This window comes from Typopeltis vanoorti, chromosome 4, assembly GCF_054136105.1.
Source record: "Typopeltis vanoorti isolate ZY-2024b chromosome 4, IOZ_Tvanoo_1.0, whole genome shotgun sequence".
NCBI classification, from domain to species: Eukaryota; Metazoa; Arthropoda; class Arachnida; order Uropygi; family Thelyphonidae; genus Typopeltis; species Typopeltis vanoorti.
The window spans coordinates 106,188,687-106,203,536 of record NC_143552.1 but is presented as its reverse complement, the minus strand read 5'-3'; the positions used below and the strand labels follow the sequence as shown (position 1 = coordinate 106,203,536).

The 14,850-nt window shown below is 33.6% G+C and overlaps 1 protein-coding gene across 2 annotated transcripts in view; it reads left to right on the top strand.

Annotated features, from left to right (window-relative positions):
* The window catches only part of Hacd2 (3-hydroxyacyl-CoA dehydratase 2), a 226,783-nt gene extending 213,074 nt beyond the window's left edge, over window positions 1-13,709 (top strand). The window contains exon 11 of one of the 2 annotated variants that reach the window (XM_090391398.1): window positions 13,300-13,709. The gene's annotated coding sequence lies outside the window, so the exon portion shown is untranslated. The other variant, XM_090391399.1, reaches the window with a different exon arrangement.
* Window positions 13,710-14,850: the final 1,141 nt, after the last annotated feature.

Here is a 14,850-nt window from a genome sequence, read left to right as displayed (position 1 = left end):
TAACAACATCTGCATAAAGCAAAGAGCTGACATTAACATCTCCAATTTTGATATCATGTTTAATACCACTTTCCTTCATAATGTGATCCATATAGATAATAACAGAGGGGATAATGTGCATCCTTGTCTCACACCAGATTTAACATTAAACCATCTTCCTGTACTTCCTTCAATTCTAACTGCTGACTTACAACTCAAATAAAGACTAAGTATTACTTGATATAATGCCCCATTGACACCATATAACTGTAGCCTATTGAATACCTTCTCTCTTGGCATGTCATATGCCTTTTCCAAATCGACAAAACTTAAATACAGACCTTTGTTATATTCCCATGCTTTCTTGACTATTTGTCGTAAAGTGAAGATCTGATCCTGACAGCCTCTATTTGGCCTGAATCCAGCTTGTTCTTCACCCAGCTTTTCTTCCACAATTCTTCTCAATCGTTTTTCAAGTATACTTGCATAGATCTTGCCAGGAACACTCAGTAGGGAAATACCTCTGTAATTCTCACATTCAGTTTTATTTCCCTTGTTATATATGGGTACTATGAGAGCTCTACTCCAATCATTGGGAATTCATTCCTCTGTCCAGGCTTTCTGAACTATGCAGTACAGCCACTGTAAGACTTTTATACCACCATAGTTCAGCATTTCTGGTCGAATATCATCTACTCCTGCTGCCTTTCCACATTTTAAGCCTTTGATGGCTTTTTCTACTACAAGTATGGATATGTATTCCTGACTGCATGCCTGGTCAGTGTTTTTTACTACTGTGCTGTCATCACTGCTTGTTTCATTTAGCAGTTTTTCAAAGTAATTACTCCATACTTCAAGGATATCTTTTTCTTCCATTTTCATGTCACCTTTATCATCTCTAACTCCTTTTACAGCACTCTTTCCTCCATTCCTAAGCTTATTCAACAACCTCCAGAATATTTTGCCACCTTCTTGATATTTATTTTCTATATTCTTGCCAAAGTCCTCCCATTACTTTTGTTTAGCTAGTTTTACACAGTGTTTAGCATTCTTGCATTTGTCTCTGTATTGTCTAAGAGCACAAGCTGACTTTAACTTCCTGTGTCCACCATGGAGTTCTAATTTTTCTATCCTTGCAGACAACTTCACCACATGCCTCTCTAGCTGAATCAATCAGGGCTTTCTTCAAGGCTTGGCACTGAATCTCCAAGGTTTGATTCCTGTTTTCAAACTCTTTCATTTTTTCTTCAATAATCTTTGTGTATTTTAGTCTGCAGTTCACATCTGAGAGCTGCTTAATTTTATTCGTTTTAAAACTTTCTTACATGTTATTCTTTTCAATGTGAAATTAAATTATATCCTGCTCAAGACTAAATAGTGATCACTTCCAATTTCAAATCCTCTGTACATTCTGGTGTCCTGCATCATCACTATCAACAATAACAAGAAAATATCACTATCAGCAATAACATAGTCAATGAGACTTTTCTTATTCCTTGCCTCTTCTCTCCATGTGAATTTGTGCACATTTTTATGTTGGAACATCCTAGTCTTGTATCTCTTTATCTAGCAATTAGTTGAAGTGCAAGCAGTAGAAAACAGCATTCATGGTCAACTACAAAAATGGTAGTATTAGAAGAGGATGCCCTTGTATATAGGAGAAGGGAATGCTGTTGTTGATAAAATTCATGAAGTATCATGACTGTTTCTTCATTGAAACATGTTTGATATTAATGTATAATAATAACAGGTGACTGACTAAGCAAAAGTTGTTTGTCGTAAAATTTTGCCTGGCATGTCATACGTTTCAGTTTTCATACTGAAAATTGAAAATATAAGCACATATGTATAATAGATAAATATTTCAGGCATAAAATCATGAATTTTAGTAGAGTAACATAGTCGTCTTATTATAACTGAAGCCCTAATCAGGTGTGATAAAAGTTATTTGGTGTGTGTGTGTGTGTGTGTATGGAGGGGGGGGGGAAACAGATGAATAATGTTAAGCAGCCCTACTTCGTCTAACAACATGATCCATAGGATCTTTCTAGATTAGGATAGTGTGCTGATCATGTCCTGATGTTTCAGAAACTTCAATAGTCATTAAACTTAAGTATCATAACTGATGACGGAAACTAGATGTGTACTAATTTGTGTTTAAAAAAAAAAGCTTTTGAATAGGACAGAATGCCCTGTGCCTTGAACATAATTAGTTAAAAAACAAATTTTAGGTGCTGTTTCTTGTTTTTGATGTGTCTGTGGAGCTTCAGTGGATGAAAGTCTTGGACTGTGTGCTGGTGTTGAATTTTGAGATGATGGATGATTCAGGGACAATTGACTGGTTTGTGGTGTCTACCCTTTGAGGATAGGCTGAAGATATATAAGTTACAAAGTTTTGCTGATAGATAATGAGGAGATGTGACAGAAAAGTTAATAAAAGTTTATAAATCAATTAAAAGCATTCTATACAGCAGATGCTAAAGAAATTTTTCAATACATGACTGGATGGGAGAGAACAATCGGTCACTTCTAGAGATCCTGTAAGTGTGTGATAATCAAGGGTATGAAGGACTAGATTTTTGGCATGGAGAGTAGTAAGTCAGTGGAATAGATTACTAGAATTAGTCATGGGTAGACTCTATGAATACTTGGGTGAATAACATTGATTTCAGTGATAAATTCTTGAAGTTCAGTTAATGGACCTTGCTATACTACAAAAATGTTAGCTTATCTGAGATGTGGGACACGACTCTTGAAAGAATGTTGTAGTAAGAATGGCAGTAAATAAGAATTTATTTTGATTAATATGTGATGATATTGTCTGTGTATTTAAGTTGAATTTCATTTATTGTATTAGTTACACAGGGGTTTGTCAAGTAAATAATTTGTAACTGAGAAGTATTGAATGATCCATATTTCTCTAAGTTGTTTTGTTTTCTTGGGGGAATGTTGGCAGATATATGTGAAGAGGACAAAAAAGAGAAGTGAGAAAGTGTTAGTTTGTAAAAAGTGCGATATTCCATGGATTGTAAGATTTCATTGGATTGGAGGGGGGACATTTCGATTTCAGAGAATTATGGAATAGTGATCAAATGTTGATGAAAACCGTGATCATGAGGGAATTCTCAACTGTGAGGTGGCATAAGTAGGCGTGTTATAGAACCAAAAATGTGAGGTACTTGGTTCTGTTTTGTGAATGCCTAAGTATCAGAAATAAAGGGAATGAAATTGTTGCAGTGATTGGGCCAATCACTGCAACTGGGCCCTGTAAGTGAATAACAGGGCCCAGTGATTGGCCCTGTTATTCACTTACAAATTGTTATACTAACAATTTGTAAGTGAATAACAAATGAATGGAGATAATATCCTTGCAAGAAAAGATGTAGTAGGTTTCATGAAGAACAGCAAGAAGGGAGGGAGGATGTTACCGTCTATGATACTACAGGAATTATGCCTATAGAAGATGGAGGTGCAAATGAGAAATAATGGCAGTTGTTTTTGAAACAGGCTATTATAAATTAGTTGAGATATTTAGATTACATATTACTATAGCTGGAAATGTGGATGATGAAGAAAAGAACCCATATAGGCAAACTGGTATAATGAACAATAGAAGGACAATCATTTGTGGGGAAGAGATTTTAATTCTAGTATTGCAGATTGGCATGAAGAAATGACAGGTAACTGTGTTTCAAAAACACAGAAATTTCATTGTTCTGAGATATCATTTCATCAGAGTGACTACGTATCATGAGGAATTCCATAAACTGCCACCATTCTTTGTAGAGAAAACACAAGATCAATGATTATCAAAAGTTAGGAGATGCCTTTTAATAATATAGTTGATCTCAAACTCTACATCAAACACTATCATACAAACTTGTTCATTCTAAAAACTACATTAAATCCTTATCTGTAGGCATAATGCTATTCTAAGGAAAGTCCATTATATCAAACCTGTTTTAACAAACTGTTTTCCATAATCCCTGCATGTAGTTCACTACAGTGAGAGATGACTCTGTTATATTCATTGGCTTGGCAATTACTTGTGAATGAAGGTCATCAGGCTTTAGAGGATAGGGTAGCTGTGCATGATGTTTAGAGTGGTTAGCTACTGAAGACCATCAGCTCAAAATGCAGATGTTGGGAGAAATGCTGTGGGAAGTACTCCATACTCTTTGTGTTTTGTATTAAACATTGAAAATAAAAATGATGAATTATACCTAAAAATAAAAAGTACAAAATTCGATTTTTTTTTTTTTAATCATCATAATCAGTTTCCTGACTGACAGTGCTATGCGATTCAGTTTATGTTTTAACAAATCTGTCAATGGTTTTCCTCCAGTGCCTTTTAGAGTTCTTCTGACTGTTAATCTACCTACAACTTGTAATTGAATTAAACTTGCAAAGAAATTATATTCTTGTTTAATCCTTTATCCAAGTGTAAGCAAACAATTTGTGTATGAAATATCATGACTATGCTACATGCATATCAAGACTGATGGCTTCATGCCGACCTGGTTGGCCAAGTGGTTAGCGTATCTGCTCTCCACCCAAAAGGTTGCGGGTTCGAATCCCATCGTGGGCATGGATGTTTGTGATTGTCTGTGAAAATAGTAGTGGTGGTAGTAGGCAGTAGATGGCGTTGGTGTAGATAATGAAAGTAGTTGCGATTAGTGGAGACAGAGTTGTAGAGTAGGTGCCCTCCCTCGATGAGTCTTTGGACTCCCTGGGGGTGTTATGTAATAATAATATTAGTTGCCTTAGGATCCCATAATGCAAAGCATATTTCTTTTCATAAGTTTATATTGCTGTGCATTATGGTAAAGTTCACTACCCAGACTGGTTTCAACCATTATTGGATTCTCATCAGTGGGAGTCAGACCCAGATGAGATACCAAGGTTGAATTCAGAAATCATATATTTCCCAGATACAAGTAGAAAAAAGATGCGCCTGCTTATTAAAATACTCTGGATCACAGATATTTGTAGAAAAATGTCAAACAACAAACATCTTGGCATTAAATGCCATTATTAAAGTCCTATTCAAGAGACTACCATTTGGAGTGGCCTCTGCACTGGCCTGTTTTCAACAAATTATGGAAGCACTTCTTGCTGGAATCCCCATGTCATTGTATATTTGGATGACATACTACTGACTTTCGCCATGAGTAGGAAGAGTCCCGAAAAGACTAGTCGATGTTGGACTGTACATCAATGGTACTAAGTGTGAATTTGCTATGCTGTCAATAGAATATTTTGGTTATAGACTAGATGAACATGGAGTACAGCTGACCAGTGACAAAGTAAAAGCTATCAATTCCCAAAAAATAAACAAATTAGAAGCATTCTTAGAATTAGTAAATTGCTGTGACTGATTTCTTCCTGAGAAAGCAACCATATGTGAGCCACTCTACAAGCTATTAAAAAAGAATGCCAGTGGACATGGGGTAGAAGACAACAGAAAACATTCAGAGCAATAAAAGAGCTGCTTGTATCTGATTGAGTATTGACCCACTACAATCCTAGCTTGTGACACATCCACCTTATGGTTTAGGAGCAGCACATTTGCACACAATCCCTGATACATCAGAAGCTCCAGAGCATTGCATACACATGAATGAAATTATGCACATATTGACAAAGAAGTGCTTGCCTCATGTTCAGGATCGAGAAGTTCCATCAATATACTTTTGGAAGACAGGTGAACATCGTGATGGATAACCAACTCATGTTAGGGTTACTATAGAAGAGAAGAGCCAATCCCAGACATGTCACTGCAAATGCTGCGATGGGCATTAATACTGGGAATGTACAATTACACCCTAGTCTACAGATCCTGGAAAAAACATCAGAATGCCAGTGCATGTAGCAGACTATGATTACTGTCAACCAAACTAAATTTCCCTGCCTCAGTAGATGTGCTTCTCCTAAGAAACATAGATCCAGATAGTCTACTTTCAGCAAAACATATAGCTGAAGCCACAAAATAGTACAATATACTATCAAGAGTATTATGGGAAGTATTACATAGTTCACTGGAAGGCATAACAACTTCTCCACTGGAATTACAAGCATATACAAGCATATACAAGGGTCATCATAAAAATTAAAAAACAAACAAACATATATATATCAGGGGCGAATATTCCGGGTGTGCTAGGTGTGCGGTGCTCATCCACGAAATATCAGTATCACCGATATTATATTTTTGCATTTATTCCCGTTAAAGACTCTCCCAATTGCTTGCATACTTCCTGCACGATTCCTAAAATTGAACATGATATACTGTACTAATGCTTCATTGTCCTCTTCACGAGGATAATAAAGTATTAGTGCTTCATGAAGAAGGCGCTTTTCACCGCGTAAACATTGCATCACATTTGTGTTAATAGCCCGGGTGTGCTTTCAAAATGCATACACCTTTGAGCCATTTGAAGAGATGTAAAGAGGTGCAGCAGATTCTTAGTGTTGTATTATTTTTAAACCGCTTAGAAGGTGTGACTAGGTGAGCTTAAATTTTGAGCTCACTCAGCACCTAGCGACTGTGATTGGTTATTGTGTCAACCAATCCAATTGAATGTTGTCATGAGTTGAGAGATTACTATATCCGATGGTTTTATTACAAACAGCTGTTACAGTGTTTTCTGGAACTGAAAATTTGAAAGTGGATTTTAGGAGAAAAATGCTAATTGTTTTTTCTTTTGCTTGTGCAGTATAGAATCTGTTGAGGTTGCAAAGTTTTTTAACGGTATAGAGACATTTTTATTCTAGTCTTCTGAAACAACAGACAGTAAAAAATATCTGTTCCTGAATAAAAGTGAATATTCTGTGTATTATGAGACATTGTTGATCTACAACAAAATACCAGTATATGTGAGATTGATAAGCCAGAAGAAGCACTGATGCTAAAAAAAAAAAAAAAAAAAAAAAAATGTGGATAATTCTGATAATGATTGGATGTTATGTATACTGAGTCTCAGTAAACAAAATAAAATTCTTGGGAAACGGAACGAAATATACACAAACCAGAGAAATAGACATAACATGTACAACAAATTTTACGAGATTATTTGCTGCTCCATCAAACCATATTTATTCCTGCAATACTTTCTCTCTCTCACTCATAAGTTTTTTTTTAATTATGCCATCATAAATTCACTTATTCATGTTTAGAATTTATAGGATCGTGTTATTCGCTCTATCCAGCAACTTATAGGACACACATATCACAAATGATAATAATTAATTATTCGTTTACCATTAATGAAAGTGTTTCTACTCACACTTATTCCTTCCTATTTTCACATGTCTTATAAATGATGGTTCACATATTTTCATCTTTGAGTATTAAATATACCAACCAAATATAGCATTCTCCTTCATTGTTGTTTTCTAATCAATCATAAAACAGATTGTTTCCCCACTTTATGCAGAAGTATTCAAGTTATCCTGCAATTAATTGCATTGGACCAATTAAGATGAGTGCTGATGCATTATGCCCTCTCAAAATTTCATACATCGATAAAATGCAATCACACGGTCATGGGCATCCATAGGGGGGAGGACACTTCCCCTGGGATCAATTAAAAAATTCCACAAATTATAATCGTAAAATTGATTGAGATATGTAATCTTACACCCTCGACCCTGGGAATGCTTTGTCTGTCTTAAAATTTTATGATACGTGTTTTATTGCAGTAATAAAACACATGTTCCTGTTTTTGGTTCATCTTTTTCTGATTTGTGAACAGTGACTGGTTTGTTTGCCCTCCGTCTAGTAAGTTACAGAGTGAAGTGGGAAATGTAAATTTATAGCGAAACAAATTTAAACAAAAAAATACATTTTTAAAAGGTAATTGTATATAATTTAATTTTATTTTACTTGTTATTTTGATGATTTTTTTTGCTTTTAAACTGAAATAATTTAATTTAGGATTAATTAATTGGTTGATTTTTAATAAAATATGCCGGTCAAATTTTTAATATATGAAATTGTGTTAAAAACTATTAATTCTGAATACCTTTTTTTTTTCAAAGAATTAAAGATCATTAAAATCGATGCAAAATGAAAATAATGTATTTATAGTTTACATCGACAAATAATTACATAAAAAAAGTTAAAAGATGTTTATTGATGTAATTATTTGTCTCCAAGCTCCCCCACCCCCTCCTGAAAAACATGACAGCACCCCCAACTGAAATGATCACGCGACACCAGTGATATATATGTGTGTGTGTGTGTGTGTGTGTGTGTGTGTTAATGCTAATGTGTGAATTTCTGTTAATCTGCAGATTCCCTAGGTAATGTTCACATTACCTGTACCTTTCAGTTAAAGTTGAAAAACAGAAATGTACTCTATACTTTACTTAGATAATGTGTAAACTAACTAGTTAATGTATGCATTAACTAAATATCATTAGATAAAGTTCAAATTTTATCTCAAACACACAGATTACCTAATGGGCACCTATCATATTCTCATATGATGTATTTTACATATGCAGTTTACTATCAACAAGTTATATCTTATTTGTGTAACGTTAGGTTAGATTAGGTGACTAGACACTTTTATTAGAAAAATAAAGAAAATACAAAGTACAAGAAAATTTAACATAGTTAAATTTTAAATCAAAGGACAAACATTTTAAATGAAAACAAATTCAAAATTGAAATTACTATAAAAATAATTGCAGGCTTCATTCTGACAATTTCGATTATTTATTTATTAGTACAGCTTAGCAATTAATGGCATTTCAAATTGCATAGTAAATTATTTTTACGGCACTCACAGATTCTTGTAAAGCATTTAGATTTGCTGTCACATTTTCGATATCCTTGCCCAGTACCAAGAGACTGAGATATTGCAGCTGTTTCAAGGACTTTTTTCCTTGCATAACTGAACTGTCATCGGCTATATAATTTCTTCAAACCACCACTTTTTTGTCCCTAATTTGTAAAACCCATCATCTGTTTCACAAAGCACAACTACTAAAACTGAATGACATTCCTTTTATTCATGAATTTGATTTGTTTGACATCTTCTGTCAACAACCAATATTTTTCTTTCATTATCACAAAACTATTTAATTTAAAATCTTGCTTCGCTGGGATTTTAGATGCGGGACATTGGATGAGCATGCATGGGGAGCTTATTTTAATGTTTTTTGGACATATACTATGCTCTACCCATTAATGTGAACATTAACTAGTTAAAGTGAGAAATAATATTTTTTTTCATACTTTAACATGCGATTCAGTTAATGTTGACAATAACTAGGAAACACACACACACACATATATATACACAGTAGTGAACAAATTAATCCAAACAAACTGAATTTTCGTCAAGTTTGTGGTTTTGGTTTCAGTGTACTATTTTCGGTTTTGGTTTTAGTTCACTATTTTGGTTGAGTGCTGCATGTTTTAAATGTCTCTACAATGTTTATTAATAGTGTTGTGTGTTTTTAATAGTGTAAACAAGTTGATATTTGTAGTGTTTTATTCATTTTGTGTAGCTATAAAATGGATATATCTCCAAGAAAGTGCTCAAAAATATGTGCTCTTTCTCAGCTTACATCCATGATTCAAAGACAAATAGCCAGTGAGGGTGGTATTGGTTTGGGTACTGTTAATTTCATTTTAAAGTGGTTTACCGAGACAAGTACCTTTTCTCCTGACAGACAAGAAAATGTGGGTGAAAGAGGAGAATTATACTTACTCAAGATAATTTACTAGTTAGGAAAAGCAAAACGAATCCAAGATTGTTCTGCTGTAGACTTAAATAGAGACTTTGCTGCTAGTGGGATTAATGTTGAAAGTTTTTTTTTTGATGATAATAATATAATAAATTTAGTTTAATCCTTTATCCAAGTGTGAGCAAACAAAGTTTGCGCCTGAAAGTATCTTCAGGACTGGGGTAAGGTGGTACAACACCAGGGCGATTCCTTGCAAAGGTGGAGCAAGATACTATCACTCCTATCTCAGTAGCTCCCATAATGCAAAACACATCTCCTTGCAGATATGTCTAATGTTATGCATTAAGGGAAGGGCCACAACCCAGACTAGTTTCGACCTTTATTGAGGTCTCTTCAGTGGTTTCTGACATGACAGTCTGTTGAAGATTGTTGAAACAGGGAAGACTGCCCACAGACCAAAAAAGAAACAACTGTTGATGAAGGCTATGCAGAAAAAGAGGCCCCAGCGGGCAAAATTACAAAGATTGGACTGTTGAGAAGTGGAAGAAAGTCATATTCTAAGATGAGCGCCATTTCTTTGTCCAAGGAGAGTGAGTACACTTTTTTTTGGAAAACAGTGGCTGAGAAGACTACTCCTGCCTACCTTCGAGCTCCTAAACACCCAACTAAAAAGATATTCTGGGATTGTTTTACACATGATGCTCAAGGATCACTTTTGCCTGTTGATGGGATGATGAAAAGTGACCAGTACATAAAAATATTTTAGATGAGAATGGTCCCAAAGATCCAGAAAGACAAAAAAACTCATCTTTTGACAGGATCTAACTCCATATGACACTTAAAAAAAAAAAAAAAAGTGACAGAGTTTCTCAAAAATCATAACATTCAGTTGCTTCAGTAATAGCCAGTTAAGTTTTCTGACATTAACCTAATAGAAAATTTGTGTGCCATAGTGAAAAAAAAGAAACTTGGAAAATTAAATGGTGATACAAAGGATAACATAATACAATCCATTATAAAAATATGGTTTTGAGATACAGGAATAAGAAAAATGTGTTCTGTGTTGGTAGGGTTTGTGTCTAAGTGAATTAATGAACTTATTAGGAACAGAGGAGCACATATAATTTATTAGGTAAAGTTGAAGTTTAATTTTTATGCTTATTTTCTTGCAAAATTAAAATTTTTCTTTAAAATGTGAGTGTTCGGATTAATTTGTTTGCTACTGTATATATATATGCATCTCTATGATGCACTTTCAGTGTATCATAAATGTTTCCTAAGGAGAACTAGAGTGGTGATTCCCCAAATGCATTGATAAAGAAGTTCTAAAGCTACTACATTGAGTTCATCATGGTATCAGAACAACCGAAGTTGCCCATTCATACACATGGTGGCCCTGGTTAGATAAAGAAATTGAAGAAATGGTTACAAATTGTGCTGAAAGAACAGAAGCTAGAATCCACCCTGCTATCATGAAACTCTTCCAACAGAACATTACTTTGAGACTTTGGTCTCAGTTATGTATATTCCTAATATTGGTAGAATCATACTCAAAATTGCTGGAAGCACGTGACATCCATTGATCAATTTCATCTCCAACAGTAATCCGATTCTTAAGAGAGAGATTTGCCATGTACTAATTCCAAACTTATTAGTTTCAGACAATGACACTGCTTTCACATCTGGTGAAATGGGAAGGGGGGGGAAGCAGAATAAGGAATTACAATACATCACCTTTTCATCCCACCACAAATGGATTAGCAGATGGTCCAGACGGTGAACTCGCACCTGGAAAAAAATTCAGAACATCTTCCTGGAGAATTGAGTTAGTCAGCATTCTGTTAGCACAAAGAGAAGCTTGCACAGCAACAAATAACTCTTTGCAGAAGCACTCATGGAAAAAAAACTAAAAAAGCAGTTAGAAAAAGAATAAATAATAAATAACAAACGGTCAATCAAGACAAAACCAGTGATCACTGATATATGGATCACATTATGAAGGGAATTTGCATTAAACTTGATATTGAAATTGGAGATGTTAATCTTAATTTTTTTACTTTATACAAATGATGTATTAGATTTATTTAATAGTAAAAACAAGTCTATACGTTTTCCTAACTAAATGGAATAACTGCTGTAATAAATTTATGTAAATCAGCAATAAAAAGAGACACTACAAAAAATGGAAACATTGAAAATATCAGCTACATCCTGAATGGGGAAGGCAATTTTATTATTATTATGTGATCCCTCCAGCGAGTCCACAGACTCATCGAGGGAGGGCATCTACATCTCTGTCTCCACCACTCAATCCACCAACTGCACCAATGCCATCTATCGACCACCACCACTAGTATTTTCACAGACAATCGCAAACATCCATGCCCACAGCGGGATTTGAATCTGCAGCCTTTTGGCTGCAGATTCAAATTTATTTTCTAATTTATTTTCTAACTTATGGATTTGGTTTAGAAATAAAATAGTTGATCTGAGTGAGGAGACCACAAATAAGATTGGAAATTAGTACAACAGATTGCATCAGTTGCAGAAAACCATATTAAAAATGATGGTAATGGTAATTAGAGATGAAAAATTCTTAACTAAAGTAGGAGTGAAAGATTCAGAAGAGCATCTAGATATAAGTGGGTTAATGCAGTTTGGAATAATCACTAATCAAATCAGAAATCTGACTGACCAGTTTAGAAGAGAAAGTTGTTGATAGAAAGTAATCATGAAATATTAATTGTATTAGACTGCCATTTGGTAGATTGATACAGAATTTGTCCAGCAAATTATGATACAAATATATATATATATATATATATATATATTTTTTTTTTTTTTTTTTTTTTCCAGTTCAGTTCTTGTCATGACAAGATTAATCTTTGTGGGCTTTTCCAATTTAGAGATAAGATAACCAATCTCATATGGAAGTAGCAGAGTTGGCCATACTTGGAAAGCTTGGGTTTTTTCATCCTCTATACAGGCAAATCAGTCAGAGTGCACACAGTTTATATATTGGTTCCATAAAATGGTGTCATGCCTCCTGTTAGATAATTGTAAGATTACTGTTAATTATTATTTATATGTGTAAATAATAATTTAAAAAAAAACTCAGAAACTTAATCTTAGAACCTCATTTGCTCAAATATTTCTTGGTAAACAGTAGTTAACAGCAGGTTCTTTGGCCCGTGCTGATCTCTGTGGTATTCCTGTTTATATAAACAGTGGCCCATAAGTTGTGAAGGGATTTAAAATGTGAATAACTCATAACTAATTTTAAAAAATCTCCAAGTTCTGTATTTCATTTTTCATTATACAATAATACAAACAAGAAACAAGAAATAAATATAAGAAAGAAATGAAATAACAAGAAATAAATAAAATAAATAAAAATAATTAATAAATCCCTTTATGACTTATGGGCCAACCTGTGTATTGAGTAATGTAAATTGGGGTTGTGCTTCTGAAGCCCTAATTTAAGCATAGTAATAATGCTCCTTAGCTTTCATTATATACTATGCTTAAACTAATATAGATGAATTTTTCCCTTTATTTCTTATTTCTTGGTATTATTTATAATTTTAAATCAGTTCCTTTTGTTTTAATGTTTTATTTTAGTTTTATATCCCATTGGCATCTCATCATCATAATGCCTCAGCTTTTGGATTTATTCAGTTATGCTCACAGCCAGTAATGGAAATTGCATTCAGTGCAAGAAAGAAAGGGGAGAGGGGATTTTTAGATTTCTTTACAAAGAGCTGTTTTTATGTATATTCTTTTAAATCATCATATTACATTTGAATTTACAAAAAAAAATAAATAAAATTTTGCATCATTTTTCACTTCAAATATGTCAGAAATTTTTGTCAAATATGTCATTAATTATTTATATATCACTTATTATTTTTTAGGCAGCCTTCTTTATATCAATGTTTGTTTAATGTATATTTGGGCTTCAGTTAAAATTAATTTTAAACATTGAGAACTTGAAATAAATTACATGAAATAAAACTATCTAAATCTTGTAATATGATCAGCAGTGTTTTTTATTTAAAAAAAAAATTATTTTTGCTTGAAATTTATCATTGTGAAACAACCTACAAGAATTATTAAATATGTGCAATATACCACTTTCTTAATTATAGAATTTGTATTAAACTTGCAATTAAAAAAATATTTATTTTCATATTAACTTAAATATGTTTCCTGAATCTGAATATTGCACACACAAATACTAGGGTCATTTCAAAAGTTCTGTTTGCTGCACATGCTTGGCATCATCATCATCAGCCATTGTCCACTGCTGGAGTTCTGCAAAATAAGACTTCAAAATGGAGGAAAAACTGGACTTGGATAATATCGTGCCTGAGATTCACAATACTTTACTTAAAGTTTGTGGAGATAGTGCACCACAACACAGTGTCGCAGTAGGCATCTCACTTCAGTGATGGTCAGACAAGCATTAAACATAATCCAAAAAGTAGCAGATATCATTAACAGCCATGGATGACACATAGGTGGTAATTTTTAGATTTTCTGCAGAACTGTTGCACTGTTTCCATAGATAAAAATGGATATAAGATTGAGCCAAACTTTATGAATCAGTCCTTGCAATAGAAACATTCAACCTCTCTTCCTCAAAAAAAAAAAAAGTATTAGCATCAACATTTGAAAGTTAAGTTAATGATGATAATGGCTTATGACAGGAATGAGTGATGATAATGGACAGGGTTGCTGCCAGGTCAGCTGTGAAGCAATGTATTATAGGAAGTTTCTGACAGGGATTTGTGACCAAAAGTTTGCATTAAAAGACCTGACATGTTCATGGTTGGAAGTCCTTATTTAGCATCATATTATTCAGCTACATGTTTCATGTGAAGTATTTAATTTTGTTGATGGTAAGTTCTTCTTAGTTTACCACTCCATAAAAAAGTATTTCATTACCGTTGACAAGGTTTTTACTGAAGTGAATCCATCTTATTAAATGCATTGGCAAACAAGGTTTGCTGACAAGCATATAACAAGATAACATTGGGTAGCACTGATGAGGAATGTAGATTACATTAAAAACTTGTAAATGTATTTTGTTAAATAAGTGTTTGGTTTAACAGCAGGAGTGAAACTTTTGAAATGACTCATATGAGCCGTTCAACAAAACTAATATTAATT